General features: G+C 33.2%; 1 long non-coding RNA gene across 1 annotated transcript; it reads left to right on the forward strand.

Moving 5' to 3' along the window:
- The first annotated feature begins 3,065 nt into the window (after positions 1–3,065).
- LOC113702415 (uncharacterized) lies at positions 3,066–6,609 on the forward strand. Its single transcript, XR_003451121.2, has 4 exons — positions 3,066–3,175; positions 5,045–5,121; positions 5,451–5,512; positions 6,348–6,609. It is a non-coding gene; the product is annotated as an uncharacterized lncRNA (long non-coding RNA).
- Positions 6,610–6,810: the final 201 nt, after the last annotated feature.

The raw sequence follows: 6,810 nt of genomic DNA on the forward strand, positions 1-6,810 counted from the left end.
TGTTAAGTATTTTGAATGATGACTATGTTTATGGATGTTTTAAGTATTTTGGTGCAATGAATTTGGCTTTCATTGATGAATGTGTTTGTGGATGTGTTGATGTGATTGGTTGCCCGTTTGTGATGACAAAAAGGGGGAGAAGACTGGATTGATTGATGATTGATGATTGGTGTTGATTAATGATTGATGATTGGTGATGTTGGATGTGTTGGATTGCTGATATGCTTAATTGTCATATTTTTGGAAAATTGTTTAACTCGGATGGGCAGCCAAGTGAGGGGGAGTTTTTTCAAAATTTTCAAAATTTTATGATTCACTAAATAAGGGGGAGTTCGTGAGAAAGGGGGAGCTTATACTGCAATCATCAAATTTCATTTCAAACTTTTGTTTTGTCATCATCAAAAAGGGGGAGAATGTTATTCTTGGTTTTGATGATCACAAAAGTTCGTTGAAATGTTTACACAGACCAAGAAAGTGAACACTTTGATCAGGCCTGATGGAACAAAGTAAGCATAGGTTCGATTAACTCCAGACTACGATGCTTTGGATGTGGCAAACAAGATTGGAATAATATAAACGAATTTATTCATTGTTTTGTTCCGATCAAAGATACTGTCTTTTAAGTATGACAATTTTGTTGGTCTTGGTTCCTTGAAATGTTTTATCTAACTTTCTTCAAATATAAGTGTTGTTGTCTATCAAAGAATCAGGTACGAATATGTCGTGAGCAAAAACAGGACACTCATGTCGGACGGCCGAAAGGAATCTGTCGGACGTCCGAAGGGATGAAGAACATCAGGAAGGAGTTTCTGTCGGACGCACATCGATCGTGTCGGACGTCCTAAAAATTCCACAAAGCTTTGATGACTCTCTGCCAAGACACTGTCGGACGCTCGCAAGGAAGCATCGGACGTCCTGAAGGATCGGACGCGTGCTTCGGACGAACATCAATATCATCGGACGTCCTAAAAATTCCTCGAAGATTTGATAACTCTCTGGACGACGTTCGGACACTGAAGCTCGGACGATAAAATTCCATCGGACGTCCGAACTTCAATTTGGCTATTTTTCGGACGATTGGTTCGGACGATAACTTGATCGTCGGACGTCCGAAAGCCCCAACGGCTAGCTGACTCTTCATCTGCCTTCTATCCATTGGAAGCTTTAATGAAGCCCATTTATGTTCCCCTTCAAATACAAACTGTTCTGAACGAAGTAAGAACTTTTGCACACTTGGTCTACAAGATCTCAAGAGATATTTTAGCTAGAAAATAGTCTCCAAAGTAAGATTTGTTCTCGAAGTGGTGTGAACTTCTGGTGAGCTTTTCTCTTGTGGTTGAAAGTTTCATTAGTGTAGCTTTGTTGAGGGTAATCTGAGTGTTTGTAAAACTTCTTAGCTTGACTAAGTGAGGCTTAGGGCAAGGAGGAAGTGCTCCCTCCATTGTACATCTAGTTGATCATATTCCATCAAAGAGAAGTTGGTCAACCTTATGATTGGTCTTCAAGTTTGAGGAAAGTTTGGTAGACAATTGGTTTGATTTCCTATTTTACTTTTTGTTTAATAAAATTCTCATTGCTTATATAAACTTGTTTTTCTGATCAATATTGCTATTGTCTTCTAATCTACTTGGTAAATTTTTATTAAAGAAAAAGTGCCTAAATTTGGTTAAGATTTTAATCAACCCAATTCACCCCCCCCTCTTGGTTGTCTTTGGGACTTACAAAGAGTCATGGAGAGAGCGGGAACTGCAATAGTGACGACTTTCTAAAAGTTGTCAGTATTAATAGCACTTTCTTTGACAACTTTGCAATTGTTGTCACTGATAACATTGTATAGCCTTTAGTGACAACCTAGTCTTGTCACTGTTTGATTTAAAATATTTATTACTTTTTACAACTATTACTCCTAATTTTTTGTAATTATTATGTGTTCTCTAATGATTTTTGATTGTTATATACTTATGAGCCTCCTTATTAGTTTAATTTTCTTGTATATGTAATAACTTCATTAGAATAAAAATAATTAAAAAATAAAAAATTCATTAGTGTAAATAAACTTGTGACTACTTAACTTAGAATGATTATTAGTTAATATGATATGAATATAAATAAGAGTTTTCAAATGGAACTAGTTATCGAAGTGGATAAATCCTAAACTCCATAGTTAATTAACTAGTACACATTATGTATTAGTTTAATTGTGCATTTTTTTTTTCTTATTTGAAGATAATGGATTAATAGTGAAGTTTTGTATTGGATGTTAATTGAATGGCCGCTATTTAAAATGTGCTTTGTTAATTGAATATGCTCTATTTAAAATCTACTAAAAATTAATGGCAACCTAGGTTTGTTTTGCAAATTAGTAGTACAATAACTTCAAACAAAATCAACCGATAACATACATGGCTTATCAGTATAAAATAACTAAAGAGTTCATTTACAATAACTGACTTTAAAAAACACTATATACAAACCAATAGACACAAATATATGGGAACTCCTAAAAATTAGGGGTGAACCATCTTTTAGTTTATGCGGGTCATATAAGTCATATGTTATTTAAAGTAGAATTTTCCATAACTAAAGACCTATGGTACTACTAGACTAAATTAAAAGAATGAAAGAGATTTAAGATATAATAATTTAGTTTTGCAATTTTGAGGAAGTGATATAAAGTTTTAACACCTGTATGAATTATTTGAAGTTATTCAACAAAAAAATATTTGAAGTTATTACCAAAAAAATTGAACTATTTGATGTTGAACAAAAGTACATTTACCACTTGTATTAATTTAACAAAAACTTGACTCCCATTATGAAATTTTTTGACAAAAATGTTAAAAGGTAGCAATTAATAATGTATTAGTAAAATTATACTTCAACTAAAAAAACTTGATTGAAATTTTGAGGAACTCAGTGAACCGATATTTCACTGAAACTAAATAAACAAAGTATGTGAAAAATATATGGTGTGGGTCAAATGTGAAAAACAAACATTTTGTAACCCAATAGAAAAGCTCTCTGCTTTACTCTCCGTTGGTCTCCCCTCTCTCACTTTACACTCTCAACAGAAACTATTAACAAAAAACAATTCTCCTTTCTCCTCTCCATAGATCGATCATGTCTTTGTGATGTTGAACAGAAGAAGTACTCCACCAACTCTTTGCAAGAAAAGGTATCTCATGTCTCTCCTTCTTCTCCCCGATTTTTCCCCAATTTTTGTTTTGCCCTAATTATTTTTTTGCCAAAAATTTGTGCCCAATTTTTTTGGATAATTTTGAGTTACGGGTGAAATCATCTCCACTAGAATTATTTTAGTTGTGAATACCATTACTTCATTCTTTTTTATTGTACAAGATAAAGGTTTCAGTGGGGTTGGTGGTGGATACGGGTTTGAGGTTGAGTTTGGGGACGAAGGTGATTATGATGTAAAGGGGTTTGTTTCTTGGAATGGGATGGAAAACGGGGACAAGAAGATGGGAATAAAATGAAGGGGGGAATTACAAGGGTGTGCGTAGGATAAAACAGGGAGCCCCCGACAAAGATTTTAGCAGTACAGACCAGACATCTCATTACTGGCACCCCCTTAATACCCTCTCACTCAAACCCATAAAGAATACCCATTTCCTGGTCACACGCCCTCTAGATTTAAGGGTTCCTTTGTTCTCTAGCTTCATCAGATTTGGGTCTAGGGAAACTTTCGGAATGTAAATATTCCTTAAATTATGGCAAGAGAATAATTTTATTGTAGTATAATCACTTTTGTATTCTTCCTGTCCGGCTTGGCATTTGTTTGTTGAATGGGTTGGTACTTGTTAGCAGTTAGCAGCACTTGGGTTTTTGAAGAATTATATGATCCTTAAGATCGGTAGAAAATTCATTAATGTAAACCTCTCAATGTTAATGTTTACGTCTGTATGCGACAACAGGATAGTGATAGACTATGGGAATGAAACCTATACTCATGTCTGTCATTTGCTTTTAGTGTCTGCTTTGTGTTTACTGGGATGAAAATGAATGGATTTACAAACAGTTTTTCTTTTTCATTTTTGTCTTTTAAAGTACTCTCCTGAAGCAGCCTTCATTTATTTAAAACACCCTTTTTAAGTTTTAACACAAAATTACTACTCTTCCAATTTCTAATTATAAACAATATTATATGAGTTCACTTCTTCTTCATGCGGTTTTAAACAAAAAAAAAAAAATGAAACAAGAGCTGGCCAATCGCATCTTGGCAAATTTAGTGATTCGTTAAGTTAGGTAAATATCCAAAAAACGCTTTACCATGACCAGTTGAAAGTGAAACTTTGTGAACTGTTGGATTCTTGTATGCTTTACATCCTAATTAGCTATAGTGGTAGGAGTGGAAAAGATTTAAGAAGTGATTATGATGTAGATATGTCTATGAGTGGTTGCAAGTGAGAAAAATAGTGGGTTAAGTGGTGTTGGGTGGAGAGGGAATTGGGAAATCACAAGGTTTAGAGGAATTTTTTCTGATGTAAAAAATTCCCCTCTTTTCTTTTTTTGTGTTGAAATTTGGTAAATTGTCATGGGAATTTCAAGAGAAAATCTCATCTCCATTTTCTACACCATCACCAACGTTATGTCTATTCAGTACTCCATCCAATAGAGATCAAGTTTTGGTACATGAATGAAATAATTTATTATTTTTTATGTTTTTTAATAGTTCTTCAGTTTTGGAAGTGAAGTTCTGATTTCTTTAAATTGCAAGAGAAAAGTTATATTGCCTTTTTTAAAGTTAGGTAAGTTACATTTGAACTCCCAATGTGCAACTAATGAAGTCAATAAAAGGTTCATGGCTGACTGTAATGCTAATTCTAGAGGCTTGCTTATGAACAACTTTTGGTTGCTGAAGTGGAGCATAATTCAAATATAATACAAAAGCCGCATGGGAAATTTGTATATATTGCACATCTTTTGCATTGGGAGTCGTAATTTTCTCAAGTTTTGTGGTTAGTTAAGGAGTATGGACTTTGTGATACTACTTTTAATTGCCTTGTATAGCTAACTATGTTACAAGCAGGTGTTTTTAGTTTTTGTGAGGAAATCATGATATTCAGATTATGGTATAAGCTGGAGACAGCATTTTCCTTGCCAAAGGTATACATCAAGCTTGATTTTCATTGTCCAAATTCTAGAGTTTATCTTGAATAAGTAGTTCTTTCCTACCATTTTTTTTCATATTTGGTGATGGACTACCTGAATGAATATGTAAGTTTTGACGATTATGTAGTGTTCTTGGAATGTGTAGTTGTTACGTTATTAGGTACAAGTATAGATTAGTATCAAAATTGAAAGAAGGAAACATATGTTTTATATGCAAACATTTTCTTATGAGAACTACAGCTACCATTTTATTCATTGTCTTTGAGCTTATAATGCACAGTATCATTTCATAGCGACTTCATTGGTTTGTTATTGTCTTGCAGCTTATTATGCTGATGCTATTGGTCCTTGCTATGGAATTTCCAAATATTGTGATGTTTTTTGGGTAAGTATATACTCCTTTCTATCTATGTTAGACTTGTTTCAAATGGTTGGGTCTTGTCAACAAAGTTTCTGTAAAAGTGACAATTGTCACTTTGTTCTAGGAGACATTTGCATATAAACAAGCTACAAGTGGTCTCTAAGCTAACTAGTAGAAAAGAAATTTCATAATCTAGTATTTCATGACATCTTATGCAAACTTTTCTTGATAACTACTTACTTTTATGCTATTTAAGCTACTAGCATGTGATATTTGCTATTAGAACTTCTGAAAATTGAAAGTAAGTTGGTTAGTGAATGTACTGGTTCGCCTCATAGTCAGAAGCTTCGATTTATAATGGAGCATCTTTTCCATTTTTTACACAGTTTCACTAAAATATTAGATGCATCATTTTATTATTAAAATCATTAAAATATTACCAATGGGCGCTAAGAATCTCTAGATATGTCGAATTTTATTTGTCATCAAAATTTGGTCTAGCGATAAACAATATGCATTTTCAATACCTGAAAAGTTGAAGTTGCTATGCATAATCTATAGAATGAACCATACAAATGGAGCCTATGAAGCCATAGAAGGAACACTGTTTGGTTCTTAATATGGTAGCATAAGCATATTAATTGTTTTGTGAGTTCTTAATAACGTAGTAAAAGTAAAAGAAGTGTTTCTTGAGCTCTAATGTTCTAAGTGTTTATCTCTTACTTTACCCTTATTTAGTCATTGTCTAGATTATACTTAAAAGGAATGATTTAGCTTATTTTCTTGCAAATTCTTTAGTTATCTTTATTGTTTCAAGTTTTTCTTATGACCTACTAATAATTGCAGTACTTCACTGCAGATATGTTGCTCATTTTAGCTTTTTGGAAGATCAGCAGCAGGAGTTGCCAATTCACTCAAGGACGATAAAGAAAATCTTATACTTAGGAAATGTCATGACAACACATATTTTTTTTGGGACTTGGATTTGTTTTGTAAAGCTACCTCGACTTATATGTGAAATTTAGGCCAAATACCACTTATCAAACCATTTGTAGGGTGTTGTTGAACTTCATTATGATATTTGAATGCTTGATATGATATTTTGGCATTTCGTAATGCAATGGATGCGTTCATTTGCTAATTGTCAAGCATTGTCATTTTTTTTCATTTATAGATATAATTGTAGTAGGAAAATCTGACAAATTTCATGGTGATAAAGTGTTATCACTGAATCAGAATTTTCCATTAATAACAACCTGCTGTCATAGAATTAAAAAGTGTTGTAAAAGTTGTCACTAATTAGTCTATACCAATGACAACCT

The sequence above is a fragment of the Coffea arabica genome, chromosome 7e (assembly GCF_036785885.1).
Source record: "Coffea arabica cultivar ET-39 chromosome 7e, Coffea Arabica ET-39 HiFi, whole genome shotgun sequence".
NCBI classification, from domain to species: Eukaryota; Viridiplantae; Streptophyta; class Magnoliopsida; order Gentianales; family Rubiaceae; genus Coffea; species Coffea arabica.